The sequence below is a fragment of the Rattus norvegicus genome, chromosome 8, assembly GCF_036323735.1.
Source record: "Rattus norvegicus strain BN/NHsdMcwi chromosome 8, GRCr8, whole genome shotgun sequence".
In the NCBI taxonomy this organism is placed as follows: domain Eukaryota; kingdom Metazoa; phylum Chordata; class Mammalia; order Rodentia; family Muridae; genus Rattus; species Rattus norvegicus.
The window spans coordinates 79,042,771-79,061,595 of record NC_086026.1 but is presented as its reverse complement, the minus strand read 5'-3'; the positions used below and the strand labels follow the sequence as shown (position 1 = coordinate 79,061,595).

The window sequence follows — 18,825 nt, the reverse complement described above, 5'->3', positions numbered from 1 at the left end:
CAAAGTAGTTCAAATATTCAGCCATCCATTTATAAATCACCTTGGACAAATCTTTAAAACTAAATATTGGCTTGAAAAAAAATGGGTTTGGCTGTTTTAAAATAAAGTTTAGACACAAAATGTTACATATGCTCATAGGCACATAAATATGTAGTTAAAGTATAAAACAATGCATACATTGACAAATATCAAACCAGAATAGAATTTGCTTTTGAGAGGAAAAAAGCTGAGATCAGAAGCTTGGGAGATAGCTCAGTGGTTAAGAGCACTTACTACTCTTTTTTTTTTCATTTCATAGATTTATTTATTTAGAATTATGAATATTAAGAATAAAAGATTTATGTGTTTCTTAATTAACATAACAGTTTAGCTAACTATAAACTCTGCACTAAGATCTGCAGTGGCCCACTACCAACAAAGAACACAGAAGCATTTTTAAACTATACAAAACTTTTAAGGAAAATAATCTTATTTCGGCTTTATTATACATTAATATACAAAAGCCTCATTTTATGAGATGTCAAAGAATCAGAAGTGTCTCTATGGCTCTATTTTACACTCCAAATCTGAAAGCAATTATACTTTGACTTTACAATATTCTACATTAAAACAGAAATTTTAAAATACATACTTTTTACAAGATTATTTTAGGCAGGGTTTTCTTTTTTAAAAAGAAAGAAAGAAAGAAAGAAAGAAAGAAAGAAAGAAAGAAAGGAAGAAGGAAGGAAGGAAGGAAAGAAAGAAAGAAAGAAAGAAAGAAAGAAAGAAAGAAAGAAAGAAAGAAAACCAAACCAAACAAGAAAACAACTAAAACCAAACCTCTGGGGTGTAATTCACCCCAGTCATATGCTTCCCTTATAAAATACTTCTACTTTATACACTGTGCATTGTTGAATTTAGCCAGTCTTCTGGGTTAACGTTGGCACACTTACTACCCTTACAGAGGACCAGAATTTGGTTCTTAGCACACGCATCTTGTGACTCACAACTTCCTGTAACTCCAGCTTCAGTGAATCCAATGCCTTCTTCCTGTCTTGGTGGGAACTGCACTCACATGAACATGCCCACACATATACACACAGGATTTTAAACTGAAATTTAACTCTCCAAAAATCTGAGGTTCATCTTAACTGCAAATGTAGCATCCTATGTCTCAGGGAAAAAATAAAGACGGCACGAGGCTTCCAGTTTCATACATTTGAAAGTCTTTCGACAAGGTCTGGCTGAGTGTCCCAGACTGACCATATCCCTTGGGCTCCCAAGCACTGTGGCTGCAGGCACGCTCCCCACACCTGACACTGCACTTATTTTGGGTTATGATTTTAGTCTTAATTTCTGAGCCATGTCTTTAGTCCAGCACTACAGTGATTTTTAATATGATAAAACGAACCATCCGATGGAAGAAAGATAACATTTTCAACAAATGGTGCTGGTTCAACTGGAGGTCAGCATGTAGAAGAATGCAGATCGATCCATTATCATTTTTTATTAGATATATTTCTTTACTTACATTTCAAACACGAGTGTGTTTGTTAGGGTTTCTATTGATGTGATAAAACACCATGGCCAAAAGGAATGTGGAGGAAAAAGGGTTCATTTCACCTTACAGTTCCACACTGCAGTCCATCATCAAAGGAGTCATGGCAGGAACCTGGGGGCAGGAACCGATGAAGAAACATGGAGGGGTGCTGCTTATTAGCTTGCTCCCCATGGCTTTTTCAGTCTGCTTTCTTATAGCAGTCATGACCAACAGCCCAGGAATGGCAGGACACAAGGTGGGCTAGGCCCTCCCACACTAATTGTCAATCAAACACCACAGTCTTGCCCAAAGTCCAATCCGGTTGGTGCATTTTCTCAGTTAAAATTTCTTGCTCTTGGATAGCTCTAGTTTATGTCAAGTTGACCAAAACAAGGCCTCACAAGGAGGGTATCAATACACATGCCAGGGCCAGGTATGGGGAGACACACACACACACACACACACACGGGGGGTTGGAGAGGAAGAGGAAGAAGAAGAGGGAGAGGGAGAGGGAGAGGGAGAGGGAGAGGGAGAGGGAGAGGGAGAGGGAGAGGGAGAGGGAGAGGGAGAGGGAGAGGGAGAGAGAAGAGATGTTGGTGCTCAGCTTGTTTTCTCCTTTTTATTCAGCACAGAACCCCAGTCCACTGGGTGGCACCATCCATGCCCAGCGTGGATATTTGTGTTTCTATTAACCTAATCGAGAAGTTCCCTCTCAGACATGCCCAGAGATTTTTTTTTGATGGTGTCTCTAAGTCCAATGAGCTTGACAATCAATAATAATCATTACAGTGTGCTCCACAATGTTTAAAGTCACCACTAGAAACAAGCACACTTAACCCTCTTACTTTTCACTGGCTAGAATCTTGCTACTGAGCATATTTTGCAAGGCACTGTTAAAGAAGCAAGGACCTAGGCAGGAAACCATATGCCCCGACGAACGGCGCAGCTCAGTTATTAAGGGAGGTGGGAAGAATGGATAGAGCCGGACACCAGCAGCTTCTGCCGCAGGGTGGGTCAGATGGTCGGTTGTGACCCCTTTGGTACACCTCTCTCCAACAATATTTACATTATGATTCCTAACAATAACAAAAGTACAGTTATAAAGTAGCAATGAAAACAGTTTTTTTTGGGGGGGGGGCTGTCACCACAGCATGAGAAACTGTATTAAAAGGTCACAGCATTAGGAAGGTTGAGAACTGCTGGCTTAGATGCATCCAGAACAAGCATGGATGGGGAACCTGCTTTGAGCTTGGCATCCAGTCCTACACAGAACTATTAGATACTCTTCTCTGGTCTTTCTGTGACTAGCTAAGCTTAGCTGACCTTCCTTCTGCAAGTACCTTCCCAAACCTAGACATTTTGTGAGCTGTGAGGCATCGAAGGCACTGAAGCTATGGCAGATATGGTTTCACTTCTGCACCAGCACGGACTGGGAGCCAGCCAAGGAAGTCTGTGAGACTGAGTACCTTTCCATGTTACACACAGTAGGTAGCACACAGTAGGTAGCCCTGGGAGAGGCCCTGAGACACAACAATGAACTCACAGGGACAAGATGATTCTGATCAAAAGCAACCAAAGACTTTTTAAAATTGCTGGCATGACATTTTCTCGAAAACAGTGCTTAATAAGGCTATGAATTAACAAGATGGCAGGCCACAGAGAAAACGGGACAGGTATGAGAAAGAGGGGATCACGAGGAGGCTTTTGCTTGTGCAGAGCAATTGGGTAAGGTCAGTCAAACTTTGTCCTGCCTGTAGGGAGGAGGCTACTACCAAAGTTTGAACAAGCAGAAATCTTGGATTTTCTAGATCATTCTAAGGGCTGAGGATGTTTCTCGGTGGGTAAAGGGCTCACCCAGCATGCATAAAAGCTATCCATCCACAGTGCCACAGGAAACTGGACATGGTGGTGCACACCTACAATCTCGGCACTCAAGAGACAAACAAACACTATATTGGATTCAGAGTCCTTAAGCCCAAGAATCAGGCTTTCCCATTCTTTGTTGCAGACACCACTTTTGTCTCAGCTTCTGGCCTCAATGGAGAGTCTGCAAGAGGCCAATATGCCTTCCTGTTTCTTCAGTGTATTTTAACTGGCTTGCCACTCCATGACAGGCAGGAATGGAGTCCCCAGCCTGGGCTCTCTCAGTAGTTAGCTGTTCTATGATTATACACTATCTATGACACCACAATGCCAGGGAAAGCAAATCTAGTTGAACCTTGTTCTGACAGAGCAAGGTCAGTCTAAAAGGAAGACCTCTGGGGGCAAGTACCAGCTCTGTGCCTGGCCCTGTCATGTTAGCAGTTCTGCGAGACAAGATGAAGGTAGACAAGGCATCTTTAGCCAATTTTCTGGTGGCATGAGTTTGTAGGGGTCAGAAAGAACCGCATATATTAAAATTAACAAGATAACAAGGAAGCATCAAAGGCCTGTCAAACAGAATTGCTCCAGTCAACGAAGGCAAAAGTCAACTCAGATTGTGTGTGTGATGTGTGTGCACATGTGTGTATGTGTGAATGTGTGTGTGTATACATGTATGTGTGTATGTGTTTGTGTGTGGATTGCAGGTTGTGTGTCCACATATACAAAGAGGAGCAGGTGTGTTCCTGTCTGACTTAAGACAGGGTCTTGCTGAACTAGAAACTCACCTGTTGGGTTCAGCTGTCTGGATAGTGAGGGCTGGGATCTGACTGCCTTACCCCTCCCCACTCCCAAATGATGGACTTACAAGCACATTCTGCGCTACATGGCCTTTTAACGTGGGTGCTAGCGAATTGATCTCAGGTCCTCACACCCATAGAGTAAAAGTCCTTTCCCACTGAGCCATCTCCCCAGACCCCTAAACTTAACTCTTAACCAAAGGTCCTGGAAATCATGATCTTGATCATGAGGAATCAGGATGTCCTAATGCACCCCATCCCTTGTGAGCATAGCCTATACAACAGATTATGAGGAGATCGGCTGTTGGAAGAGTTGTAAGACTCAGGGCTGCTGAAATGGCAGACAATGGTCTTAGGAGTGAGCTAAGCCTTTGAGTACCACGCAATGGAACTTTCAATTGTCTTGGTATTGCACAGCCTGGTTCAGTCATTTGCAGACCCTCCAAATTTCATCCCCGCTGGAACTTTGCAAGAAAGCGAACACCTCGATGTGACAGGTTCATTGTGTTTGATAATTTGCTGTGGGTTACAAGCAACTGTCGTTCTATCTATTGCTTTCTACAGCCCTCGCTTCTAAGTGAAGATTGACCTACGTGAAGTTGTCAGAGCACACAAGAAATCCAAACCCTCATTTTCTAAAAGAGCTTCATATAGAATAAGATAGTACCTGTCACCAAGGAAGCTCTTGTTTATAGATCAGAAGAAAGATACTACGAAGTTTAATCACAGAAAATCCATTCATTATTGATCCAGCCTGTTTGATATTGGAAAAATGAAGTCAACCACTTTTGAGATGTTTGCTACCACCTCAAAGGCTAATTACTCATCAGTATTTCCTAAAGTCTGGGAGTCTGAGGTAGTGTGGGACCCAGAGATACCAAGGGGTAGTGGGAGAATCAGGAATGCCTTTTGCCAGGTGAGCCAGGACCAGCTGAGCAGTAGTTCTGTGTCAGATGAGGCAGAAGGACACACTCAGAATTTGAACAAGATGGTTCTCTCTCTCTCTCTCTCTCTCTCTCTCTCTCTCTCTCTCTCTTTCTCTCTTTCTCTCTCTCTCTCTCTCTCTCTCTTTCAGACTGGGCTCTGTGTCACAGTAACTGTCCTGCAGTCTGGAACTCACTCTGTAAACCAGGCTGGCCTCAAACTCAGAAATCTGCCTGCCTCTGCATCCCAAGTACTGGGATTAAAGGCTGAACAAGGTGGTTTTCAAAACCTTCCAATCCAAGTCAACAAACAAACAAACAAACAACAACAACAAAAAATCCAGTTTATTTGCCTCAACTCTCCCTTCCTGCCATCCCTATGGAAAGCCCAAAACCACAAATGAATAAGAAACCCACAGGGTTTTCACTTAAATTCTTGAGCAACAGATCAGGCATATAAAACCAAAAATATGGAAAGTAATACTTTCAGAGTTCAGTCCATAGGACATGAGGTAACTTGAGTATTTGTATCTCCAAATACTTATTGAGATCCACTATTCATCAAAATTACCAGGAATTAGAGGACAAAATCAGACAAACTTGTCTATTGATTTCAAGGAATTTATCATATGTGTCTTTGTATGCGTGTGTGTGCATGAATGCATCATATATATCAACACATATCTCATATAGATATGTATTAGATGGAGGTTGCTCTGGAGACTGAACTGAGTCTAGTAATGTATATCGCTCATGCTGGCAGAATCCTCTCTAACCAGCACCTAGCATCAAGGCAGATCAAACAGCATCAGTTCTGTTCAGCGATTAGCATAGCTGTGGCTCCAAAGGATTCCATATGCAGCTCGCACTTGAATCCCCAACAGTGCCCAGCACAGTGCCCTGTTCATGAGATGTGTGTACGTTTTCAATCATTTAACCATCACCTTTCCCAGAGTGTCAAAAGCCCTGATGCATGATAGGTTCCAGACCCCATGGTGTGTAGACTCCCATCATGGCCAACCTCAAGTAACCAAGATACTGCCTCTCAAAGCTGCCTTGAGCGGAAGCTCACATCACCAGTTCTGAGGATCCACTGGGTGCACTCAGTATAAGTAGGAGCAGCAAGAAATCATCGAGCACAGCCAAACTCAGTAGAAAAGCAATAGCTTTCATGGAAAAGTGCCAGGCTGCCTCATACAGTAGAGAGCAGAATCCCACTGGGAAAGTTTGCTGGGTTATCTAGGAGCAAATGGGTGTGGTGAGGAGGACAGCTATTACTGGAATAGCTATAGTTACCCATCACTCAGTAACTATAGAATGAAAAATTGGGGTAACCTTTATATGGTTTTTTATATCACAGTCAGTGAAGAGACTACAAGTTGTGGTCTCCATTGACCCTTCTTGGTATCACTGATAAATAATCAGGTTCTTCTCTCAATCAAAAAGTTTTATTTAGTTGGTTACATTCTATAAGTGTACTGACTGTGTGTATATATAATATATATTATATATGTATGTATATGTATACATATATATAAACATGTGTGTGTGCTCAAGTATGTCTTTGGTGCGACCATCCCTGCCCGCAGAGTGAAGGGGACACACTGTCATCAGCTGCAGGGAGGCAACTTTACTTGGGACGAGTCAAAGCTTATGTAGTTTTGGAGGGGGTTAGAAACATACAGGATGGGCAAAGGTCTTAGGCTGAAGGCTTAGAGTACCCAAATGCCTCATTAACATGGGGAAGCATTTCAGGAATCTCAAAGGCTAGCTGAATGGGTTCTTATAAGGAGCAAGGAAGTTGAACCTGTATTCTTAACCAAGGCTACAAGACACTCTCCAGGTAGAGATGGGGGAGGGGATTGAACTCCCTAGACAAGGTCAGAGAAGTAGAAGCCATGCCAATGAAGGGAGTCCTCCACTATGTGCTGAGCTCAGAAGGCTGTCTGGGCAATGCTAGACTTCAACCTTAATATCCCACACCTTCACACCTTGGTAAGCATGCCTTTTTTCTTTTGTGTGTGTGTGTGTGTGTGTGTGTGTGTGTGTGTGTGTGTGTGCTGGAGAGATAGCTTGGTCCATAAAGAGTTTGCCATATGGCATGAAAATCTGAGTTCAGATCCCCAGAACCCACTTTAAAAAATCAGGGCGTAGCATTATTGTATATCTATAAGCAGAGACAGGAGGATTCTTCAAGTTCATTGGCCATCCAATCTAACTGAATCTGTCAGCTACACACACACACACACACACACACACACACACACACACACGAATGTCCCTTTGTCGAAGGCTATACTTTTACTACAACAACAAAAGTCCTCTCTCAGAGCTTCATCAACTAAACTCCTTTCTCCAAGAAAGTTAGCTTGCTTTGCAAGAAGAAGTTACTATGCACTGGATGTCTCAGCGTTTGATCCACGACTTCTGGATGCCCAGTGCCTCTCCCTTATCTGGCCCAGTGGGAACAGCCAATGACTGTTCTTTTATGCTAATGAGCTCCTCCACCTCTGATAAACAGACACACAAGGTGAAAAAACAGCCTCATGCACCTAACCAAATACAATGAACTGCACGTCACTGCGTTCAGATCGGAAGCCTTTAATGAATGCTATATATCTTTTTCCAGTGGGTTTATTGTTCTAACACCAGGCAATATTCATCAGTGGATCACTCTACAAATTATTAAATCTCATCAAGGAAGCATCTATACTCTTGGTTTTCCTTGGCAGAAATAAATTCATTGTTTGATATATGTGTGGAGACAAATTAATTCTTCTCTCTCTAGATGACTCCTGCCCTGGAGAGCCCCATTGGACATATATCATCTAGGGATCCTAAAATAGCACTGTATTTTATCAGTTATTAAAATCGTTCTTTGTATGGATGGATATTGTATAGCCGGAGCTGAAGGAAAGCAATGATGTAACTATCTTGTGAAGGGGGTTTACCAAGAGAAGAACTAGCCAGATAAGGGCAAGTGAGATGGCTCGGCAGCTATGGATGCTTGCCACTAAGCCTGACAGCCTGAGCCACCCCCTTGAACAACATGATTGAAACAGAGAACAAACTACTGAACTTTATCCTCTGACCTCCATATGCATGTTGTGATGAGTGTATACATAAATGTATATACACAGAGATAGCTAGGTAGGTGGGGGGAGGGGGGAGAGAGAGAAAGAGAGAGAGAAAGAGAGAGAGAGAGAGAGAGAGAGAGAGAGAGAGAGAGAATTATCTTTCAAAAAAAATGAACCAGATTAATTTGGGAGGCCCAGTTTGAGAAAAACACAAACCCCGCAAAATTAGATGCCCACACAGATGCTTATTTAAAAGAGGTGTGTGCAAATAAAGAGTCCTGAAATTCAAGCTTTATGAACGCCATAGTACTCTGCATCCCCTCCTGAAGATTTCCAAGGAAGTGCTGTCTACCTGCTGGTCCAGGACATGGGAAAGCCAGTTCATCTTCACCTTGGCCTTTCTGAGAAAGGCACCACACTACACAAGCCTTGTCTAAAAACATAAGCAGTGTCTGCTCACTCCAGATAGGGCACCAATCACTGGCCAAGGTCATGATTCCATACTTGTCTTGCTTGGCCAACCAGCGAGGTACTTGTGCTTACTTAAGGGAACATGGGAACCCTCAAAACCAACATATCACTGAGATCTCAGCCCAGCCTGATGACTTCCTCCATAGCCACATAGATGGAGTCCTTTAACTAACTCTCCACCCTCCACATGCTCTAGCACCTCCCTAAGCCATGTGTGGCTGAGGGTCAGCACATATATGGGAGGGCAGTACAGGAGGCAGTGCCTGTCGAACTTCAGGGGAAGGACCTCTTCACCCTCCCCTGTGGTTACGGAAGAGCAACTGTCAACTGGTTCGGTCTTGATGACTCTTGTGCAGGTGATCACTGCTACTCTTGACAAAGATGGCAATGTGTGCTCTGTCCCAGAGGACAGCATCCCACAGCAGGCATAGTTTCCAGCTTCATTTCCAGTTAAAAAGACATAGTCCATGTCAGGGTGACAGATCTGTTTAGGGTTACAGAGCCACAGCAGCCGGAACCAGGACCCGATCACAGCAGCCAATGCTGCCTCCTGCGACATGAAGTCCTCTGGTCTTACTGCTAGCACTTCTCAACATTAATTTTCATTCCATCCTAAACTTCATCAGAAGAGGGACAGATGTAAGAGTGTTGTTTTTTTGTAAAACTTTTAAACGAATACAGATTTGAACCCTGAGGCTACGCGGCAGACACTATCATTACTACTTAGGTTTTCAAACTCAATTCTCCCAAACTAAATGAGCGTCTTCATCAGCCTTGGCCAAATGGGTTTCGAGAGGCTGAAGGTGATAACGTCGGCCATGGGGTTCTCGAAATCACTAAGTTGGGATCATTTCCAATGTCAAACTGGTACTTAACAGGCAAGAGCCCGGAATCTGACTTGATTTATTTCGGAGTACAATCCTTCCCAAGCTAAGGTATTATTCTATAATTCCTCACATTACCAAGAAGTGTCATCAAACAGAAAATAAAGATATTTTTCACATCCTTAAGTGATGTGAAAATTGGGGATGATCCTTCTAATGTGGAAGGCTCAGAATAAAGTTGCTCACTTTCAATGCAAGTGTTAACTTCCTTAAGCCATGGGGCCTCGAGTACCGTGAAGTGGGTAATTTGTCAGATCGACCCTCAGAGGTGGGAAGAGTGAAGGCACCCTACACATGGCCCGAAATCATTCAAAACTTTAGAGCCTCGAAGGACTGTACAAGCTAATGAATTAAGCTAATTAAAGAGTGTTGGCCAAAAACCCCCATCCTTTGTGTACAGCACACATTAGGCTCATGATGAGCACACAGTGTGGCTACAGCAGCAGACCTACTATATAGCAACAAAGAGGAAACTTCAAGATTGGCTTGTCCACTGACATCTGGATACTCAAAGCAACTGAGAAACATCTCATTTCCTTAACAGTTAAGATCCATTTGTTGGGGTCCAGTGAGAGATGGCAAGATAAAGGCACTACCCTTCCAGTCAAACAGCCACCATCCCCATGAATTCAGCTGTGCCAGCTTGCCCACCATCATCACCACTGGACTTGTTGAGTGTTGACCTTCCATCACTCTTCAGCCACTCCCCCCAACAAATTGTAGGCAACTCTTCCATAATTGCCCATGGCCTCTGGGTCCTGAGGAGAAGCTGATATCAAGGTCAAAAGTAGCAGAGAGTCTGAACACTTGTGCTGCCTCAGACTTGCTCTTCTCAATTCTTGTAAGTTAACCATCCATCTCCTCATCTTAGAGAAATGCAGATTATCCTTCATAAATATAAAGCATAAAACATCAAAGGATTTCTCTGGGCTCAACAACTATATGCAACATGTGTGGAGTTGAAAGTTTGACCACTAGAAAAAGAAATAGACTATAGGTATCTCATAAGGTATTATTTAGTTATAATCAATGTTAAGTGCCTTAACTTTTGTTAAGAACTTATAGCTTATCCCCCTGAAATAAATATGGTATGAATCACTAATGTAGCCGCACCTGCAGAAGGTCACTGTTGATTAAACATTATGGCCATGGGACCTGTACAAATCAGAAAAATCCCCCATTCATACCGCTGCATGGATATTGCTTTATCTTATATAGACTGTGTCCAAGCAAATGAGCCAGGGGCCAAGGAGATGCCTCACGCCGATGAAGTGGCTCAGTGGTGAAAACACTTGCCACACACACATAAGGACCAAGAGTTTGGGAGAGCAGGCTCTGCACCTCACCTGGATAGCACAGTGGTGCTGGCCCTGGTTGGGGAGGTGCAGGGGAGCCAGCCCTAAGGATGACAGTGAGAAATATCTGGCCCTACCATTCACTCCCTGGGTGTGGAGATGATGTCTTCTCTCCCCTTGAAGCCTGTGGTAGTCAGGAAAGCCCTGCCCCCTCACTGGTTATAGCACTCAGAGAGGGTCCTGCATCTCGCCTGGGCAAAACAGTGGCCCTGATGACAAAGGTGAACCAACTCGGAGGGGGTGAGAGTGTGGCAGTTAGAGAGCTGTCCCAGCCCCTCACATGCTACAGCTCATGGGAGACTGGGCCCCACACCTTGAAAGGGCAGCACCTTTCAAGGCACCTTGAAAGGAGCTGACTCTGGAGGCCTGGGCAAGGTGTGGGAGGTGGGGTGAGCTGGCCCTAAGGGCGTGGGAATAGGAGAATTGACCCTGCCACCTTCCTATGGCAGCATTGGGTGGCCTAGCCAGGGCAGTGCTGGAGAGCTCATCCTGGTGGTGCTGTTAAGAGAGCTGAGCAGTTCAGCAACCACCCAGGCTCAGATGCAGGGCCCTGAATTGGCCCACCCCAAAATCTATGCCATCCGTGAATGTTCGGGACTCATGAAAGGGCCAGTTCTGCTGTCCCAAAGTCTGCTGCAGGATCTCCATGACACAGGGCAACAACGGGATAACTGGGAGGAGTCCCGATGAGGTCTGATATTGATGGCGGCACAGAAGTCAGAGATCTTGAACCAGACCAATGACTCATTGCAGTGGGCATTTGCAAGTGAGGATGTGTAGGCAGGACACAAACTGTGGGACACATGTGACATGCCACAGCTTCCATGATGAGATGTTTTCTATGCTTTGTATTGTCTTAATTGTTGTTGTTGTTGTGTATATATATATTAGGAGAGCACTAGGGGTAAACAGGAAACAGAAGTTTCTCTCAGTTGTGCGAAAGGCTTCCATATAGATGAACTAGCTTTTACTGTGTGGTTCTCAGAGTCAAACCACAAGTCTACACTAATGTAGCTGATAAAAACAGTTACCCTACGCTGCCTATTTCCCTGAGCCAGACAGCATGCTAAGGACATGGTACTCATTATCCTCATGAATTGCCACTGCGACCCTAATGTAATGAATGGTCATCACCAATAAGCAGATTTAAGTTGGAACCCAAACAATTAGAGTCACCCTGAGCGGAAACAGGCAAAGTGTACTGTCACAGAATATAACCATTTACATGCTAAACAGAACCCCAAGGGGAAAGGTTCTATTGAGAGACTTCTACTGAGAGACTTCTACTGAGAGACTTCAACTGAGAGACTTCTTCTGTGAGACTTCTACTGAGGGACTTCTTCTACTGTGAGACTTCTACTGAGGGACTTCTACTGAGAGACTTCTACTGAGAAACTTCTTCTACTGAGAGACTTCTACTGAGAGACTTCTTCTACTGAGAGACTTCTACTGAGAGACTTCTACTGAGAGACTTCTACTGAGGGACTTCTTCTACTGAAATACTTCTTCTACTGAGAGACTTCAGGTGAGTCAGAGCTTCCTCAGTTCCTACTATGACACATTAAAGAAAGAGAACTGCTAAGAGATACTTTTAAGGAAATAAAACTGGGAAAAATTACGTGGGAAACTTTAGGTGAGGGCATGGTTCCTCTAACTCCTTTCAGAATCAGTCGTGCCCAGAGGCTAGACCGCACTGGAAGGGCAGTTTCAGAAGCCCCATTCTTTCTACTCCCAGCTACCTTAGCCCTCTGCTGTAGTTATTAGCATGGCGTGCATGCAAAACAGGCTGGTGGTCTTGCTAGGGACTAACTAGCCTCTTGTGCATGGTTCCCAAAATCTACCAGCACTGAGGCAAACTTAGAAAAATAAATAAATTAGAACTCTTTAAAAAAAATAGTTCTACAGTGTTTTGGATATTTAAGACAAGATGCACGAAGGCATGGAGGTTTGTAAAAATTACCTACAGTTTCTGGCCTGGCAACACCGTCCTGTTTTTCTGTGTTTTCTTTGGTCTAGTAAGCAATTGAACATAATCCTCTCTTTTTTCACATTTTAGAGTCTTGCCATATAGCTCTGAACAGCCGATCCTCACTATTAGCCCATGCTGACCTTATTACCTTCCTGCCTGAGTCCCACGAGTGCTAAGGTTAGACACCCAGCTTTAAGATACATTTTTTGACAGGAAGCGTGAAAGAGGAAGGGGAAGAAAGGGGAAATGGGAAAGGGTAGCTTCCAATGGGAGGGAGGAACAGGACAGTGGAGTGGGACGTCAGAAAGAGGAGGTCCATCCCTGGGCCCTTGAGGGTGCTGGTGACTCCCTAAAGATGAGGAGGTGCTGGTGGGATGGCTTTCCCTGAAGAAGAATGTAAATCCAGTCAGCAAGCTCTGAATGCAAGGGGAGGTCACTCACAGCCCTGTCTCTTCCTAGCTCTTTGCTTAGAAGCAAAACCCATGAAGAACAGGAGGACTTTATAGCGAAAGGGGATCCCAAAAGTCCCTTAGCTCAACTTCTTTCCAAGCCCCACCCCATCCCATCAGCTGCCTCTGCGCTGGGAAATGCAACATGCTCGCCTAAAACGATTTCCCCCTTTGCTGAACAGTTCTTCTGGAAGAATCCTCAAACAACAGCGGAAGACTGGAAAGTCCAAAGCTAGCAAGAATCCATTCCAAGCGGTTCGTCCAAGTTCCCTGGCAGGAGGCAGGTGTTCCCTTCCACTTAAACAGCAACAATTTGTTTTACTTTGATGGGGCCTCCTGAATAATGGTTTCGTCATTAAACATCTGGCTTCTTCTTAGCAGATTAGGCCTCCAATGAGGAAAGTATGTTTATGATTCTAATTTGAAACACCGCGCATTAATATGCTGATTCTCGTTGTGTTTGCCTTAACCTGTTTGGAGAAATTATGACTACAAATATCTTGTACACAACACCTCTAACTACCAGCTTGTACAAACAACATGAGAGCCGGAGCCACCTCGTCCAGACGATTGGAAGCACTTCAGAGGCGCTCCTGATTAGCATGTTGGCTGGAAGCCATATTTTACACATAAACTCAGCATCTGTGCCCGAGATGCCTTCCTACCATAACAGACCTACCTCTGCCGTTCCTAATAAGCGCATGCGAAGGAGCCAGATGGTCTTCAGGTAACAATCCCGACTTTTTCCTAAGCTAGGCACACAGGAGGGAGGGAGACTGAGCCGGCTGCAAGTCAGATTTCCTCAGGCTCCAGATCCCTGCAATGTGGTGTGTAAACAGCCAGCCCAGGATGGAGGTGAGGGTGCTATTCATCATTCATACCTGGCACCTTGCCATCTCCTGCTGCCCCTGAGCACCGCCTGCCTGTAGGGGCAAGGAGAGCCTCAGAAGTAGGAAGAAGGGCCGGGGCATCCATCCGGGCCCAAGGATTCTGCAGGCTCAGCACTCCTGACCCGTGAGGAGGAGCTTGCTCGCCTGGGGTAGTGGTGTTACCTAGGAATTGGGGCTTCTCTTTGTCGGGTTCTCAGTCTCCTTAATAAAATAATTTAAAGTGGACTCAGAAGGAAACTCAAGGAACATTGAGCGTAACATACAGGCAAGCTGAAAACTCTGTCTGGAGAAGGCAGATGGAGATGAGGAAGAGAAAAGCATTCCTTTAGAGTTAGGGTTTGAGAAAGCAAGGAAGTTCAACAACGGTGGTCAGCCAGCGGCTGTGCTGGGAGTGGGAATAGGTTCGCTTCAGAGAAAAAGCAAGAAAGCCCAGAGGATTAGAGAAAGCATCCTTAGGATTTTAGCCGGTCCTTTGGAAAGAGACTCAGGCTGGATGTGGTGACACACAACTTCAATCTTAGTACTTGGGAGGCAGAGGCAGGAGGATCACTGGAAGTTCCAGGACAGCCTGATCTCCAAGTGCGCCCCAAGCCAGCCAGTGAGACACTGTCTCAAAGTAAGACAACACCGAGAGGCTCGTGAGTTGGAGAGATGCTTGCCTTAGCCACTTGCACACAGATGCATTCTCTTCTAGAGTGAGAACATTCCAATTACACAAAATAGCTCACCTAGAATTTAGCTTTGGAGCTAGAGAGAGAAGGGAGCAGGGAGGGAGGGAGGCAGGCAGAAGAGACAGAGGCAGAAAGACAGAGAGAGCTCAATCAGTAATGCATTTGACAGGCACGGATAAGAACCCAAGTTTGATTCCAGAACCCATTTTTAAAGATCTGGGCATAGTGGCTTATGCTTGTAACCCCAGCTCTGGGAGGTGGAGACCGGAGACTCTGGGGCATGCATGGTAACCAGTCTAGCTTTCTTGGCAAGTTTTAGGCCAGTGAGAAACTCTGTCTCAAAGTAAGGTAGGAAAGTAGAAGCGCTGGATTTGTTCCTTGTTGTCACATAAACAAGGATAACTCAGGCATGATAGGTAGCACAGGACTGTAATTTCTGCACTATGGATGCAAGGGCAGGAGCATCAGAAGTTCAAGGTTATCCTTGTCCATGGACTGAGTTTGAGGCCAGCCTGGGCTACATAGAGAAAGGGAGTAAGAAATGACATCAGATGTTGTTGTCCTCTAGCCTCGACATCCATGCACACATCCATGCATGTGTACACACACACACACACACACACACACACACACACACACACACACACACTTTTTTTTTAAAAAAATAGTCTCCTTTAATACATCTGCCACCTTGCCTATTATGGCCATACCACACCTCTGTTACCAAAGTGGTATCCTTTAGTAGCCACAACACACCTGTACTATCTGCCTGACTCCTGCTTTCCTCTAGGATTATTGTAGTCCTGTGTCTGCTCCACCACAGGGCTTGGGCTGCTCAGGAAGGCTGGACATGGGAAGTTGGCCACACTTAACCGCCAGGTGGACACTGCTCCGGGGATGGGGAAATGCAGTCTGAGGCATGGGAGGGAGTTGACTGGGGGCGGGGGGAGGGGGTGTCCCCAGGCCTGCAAGAAGGCCAGGCCGCTGGTTCTCAAGCTCTTAGGCACCCAGGCACCTCTGAAATGCCATGGAAGAGATGAGAATGGAGTGGGGGTCTGTGGGGCTGGATCTATCCTGGGGCTGAGGGGAAAGAGAGGGAGCTCCAGCTGGTCCCTCAGGGAAGAGACTTTGGCTTGACGGTGGTAGTGGTGGTGGTGGTGTGCTGCAGGCTTGGTGGTGGAGGTGGCTGGGAGCACAGGGAGGCTATCTTCGGGAGATTAGATGGTGGCTCTGTAGGTGAAGGCCTCTGTGGCTCCCCACAGCGAATCCTGATGAAAGAGACAGTCCGTGATTTTAAGGCATTTATTGTCATAGCGGAAAGTGGATGAGTAAAATTGTACCCCCCCCCCAACCTCTCAGAGCGGGCCTGAGATTAAACACCTTTTGCAGAAGGTGCATCTGGGAAGAAAAGGTTATAGGCTAAGCCTCCAGGCCTTTAGGTGTCTCATTATAATGGAGATCTCTCTTGAGCCTACATGGCCTATGGTCAAGTCCTGTACCTGTGGAGGGGTTTGGGGCGTTGCCCTTATGTGACTGATGGTCACAAATCTATGGAAGGCTGCAGCTAGTGACCGGCCTGGTATCCTAGCCGTACCTTTCAGGGTCACAGGGGTTTCAAACCTCTTCAACTAGGAAGCAGGGTGCCTTTCACGGTCCCACACTTTCCAGATCAGGAGACAAGGTCAGACTAAGTCCAAAACTTGGCTAAGGTCAGCCTAAGAGAGGTAGAGGCATGATCCAAACCCAGGTCATGGAGCATCCGCTGCAATCACCACACACGCCTGGCTTTACATCCTGGGAAGTAAAGATTCCATACCCACCAAGAACTAGAAGTGGCCACCAGGCGCACATTGTCACGTCAGAACAGGTAGGACAAGAGAAGTCTGGTGAACTGGGGTTTGGTGTTGTAATGTAACCTGAACACTGGTGGTTTATTAACTTGTCCTCTTACTGTGGCAACATGCAACTTAAGGAAGGGTTTATTTATTGATTATTCTGTTTTGATGTGTATGGGTGTTTTTTTCATGCATGTATGTCTGTGCACCATGTACAAAGGGCAGAAGAGGGCATCCTGGGCTGGAGTCTCAGGCAGTTGTGAGCTGCCTGAAGTTGCTAGGGATCGGATCTGGAAGAGAAGCCAGTGCTCCTAAACTCTGAACCATCTCTCTGGGAAGGGATTGTGTTGACTCACACTCTGAGAATACAGTGCCATCATGGTGGCGGAGGACCCGGCAGCAGGACCGTGAGACAGCTGGGCACATCCCATGGGCAGCCAGGAAGCAGTGATGGACGTTGGCGCTCAGCTCACTGTCTCTTTTTCATTCAGTTCAGGACGCCAGCCCATGGGATGGTGCTACCACCAGCTACGGCGGTCCTTCCCTCCTCAGTTAACACAATCTAGAAGCACCCTCACACACAGGCCCAGAGATGTGTCTCGTAGGTGAGTCTGAATCCTGTCATGGTGACAAGCAGCAGCAGCCGTCACAATTGGGTAGCAGTGCAGAAGACTCTGGGAGTAGGGATTAACTCAGAAGAACCGCCTTCCAAGTCTTCAGTAATAAAAGAGAACACGCCCAATTCCCTGGGGAGCAGGGAGCAATTGAGCGGTCATTTGCTCCTAGACCTAAGGAGCCGAAGGGGACAGATATAAACCAAGAGGCGGTTAGATTTACAAGAATCAATACTAACTTTAGATCTCAAGTACATGGGTCAGTGGATCAATGAACTTCCCCACATGTCTTCAGCGCTGGGGAGCAGAAAGAATGTCCAGCTAGAATTTAAAATATTCAGTTGCGACTGTGTAAGTGTGAGGTGCAAGTGGGTGTGTTCTTGCATGTGGAAGTCCGCTATGGCCCTCAGAGGTCTTTTCTTGATTGTCCTCCGCCTTTATCTTTTGAGACAGGGCCTCTCACTGAAGCAGAAGCTCCTCGGTTCAGCTATCCTGGCTGGTCAGTGAGACCCAGGGATCTCTATGTCTCTGCTATCACCCAAGGCTGGCATTCAGTACCTGTCACCAGGCCCAGCTTTTGACATGGGTTCTGGGGAATCTAAATGCATGCCCTCCGGTTGGTACAATAGTTATTTACTGAGTGGTAGAGCCATGTCCCCAGTCCAGCTGTGAAACAGGTAGTTAAATCTCAAAGGTGATTATGGTATTTAAAAAAAAATCAAAATAGTTTTTTTTTTTTAGTGTTATGGCCTTCAGAAAATGTTTCTGAACCACAGCCATTGAGAAAGAGCTGAGCCGGGCTAGAGAGATGGCTCAGCCGTTAAAGGCTAGGCTCACAACCAAAAATATAAGAGAAACAGCTGAGCCTTTCATGTGTCTTGAAAGCAGCAGAGTCTGTGCGAAGCTGCTCCATCCATGATAAACGCCACACCGACTTCAGGTGTTGGCTGCAGGAGTCAAGCATGAAGTCCTTCAAAACACCTCGGAGTTGATCTACATACAGGCAGGGTTCGGTGTCTCCTGATGACCACCAGAGCTGGCTCCATGAGGATGTGCCTGTGCTGTCCCCCAGTGGCCTTATGAAGGTTCACCTGTGCTGTCTCCCAGTGGCTTCATGGGTTCACCTGTGCTGTCCCCAGTGGCCTCACAGGGGTTCACCTGTGTTGTTCCTCCAGGCTTTGCTGCTGCCTCCAAACTCGGGACCTTCAGTAAAATGACCCAGCATCTCCTTTTTGTACCAAACCTTTTGAACCCAGAATCAGAGCCTGGCGCATAGCCCTGTGCTCAGCATCCGGAGCACAGTAAGAAAACAGACGATCGCTTGAGGAGGTCCAAGCAAGTGGATTATTCTGGAAGCAAAGCCTACAAAACAAACAGGGCACTTAGGAAAGCAGGAGATGGGCAGATTTTATTCCTTGATACAATCTTAGGTTGGGAGCTGCCAAGATGAAAACTATTTATCCTCTGTTTGGGCCTTTGATTATTTGCTCAGAACACACACACACACA

General features: G+C 45.6%; 1 long non-coding RNA gene across 2 annotated transcripts in view; it reads right to left on the bottom strand.

Annotated features, from left to right (window-relative positions):
* Nucleotides 1-15,735, bottom strand: part of LOC103693133 (uncharacterized) — a 52,898-nt gene extending 37,163 nt beyond the window's left edge. For both annotated transcript variants that reach the window (XR_010054212.1, XR_010054211.1), the window contains exon 1: nucleotides 13,987-15,735. This is a non-coding gene — a long non-coding RNA (uncharacterized LOC103693133). The remainder of the gene's footprint in view (nucleotides 1-13,986) is intronic.
* Nucleotides 15,736-18,825: the final 3,090 nt, after the last annotated feature.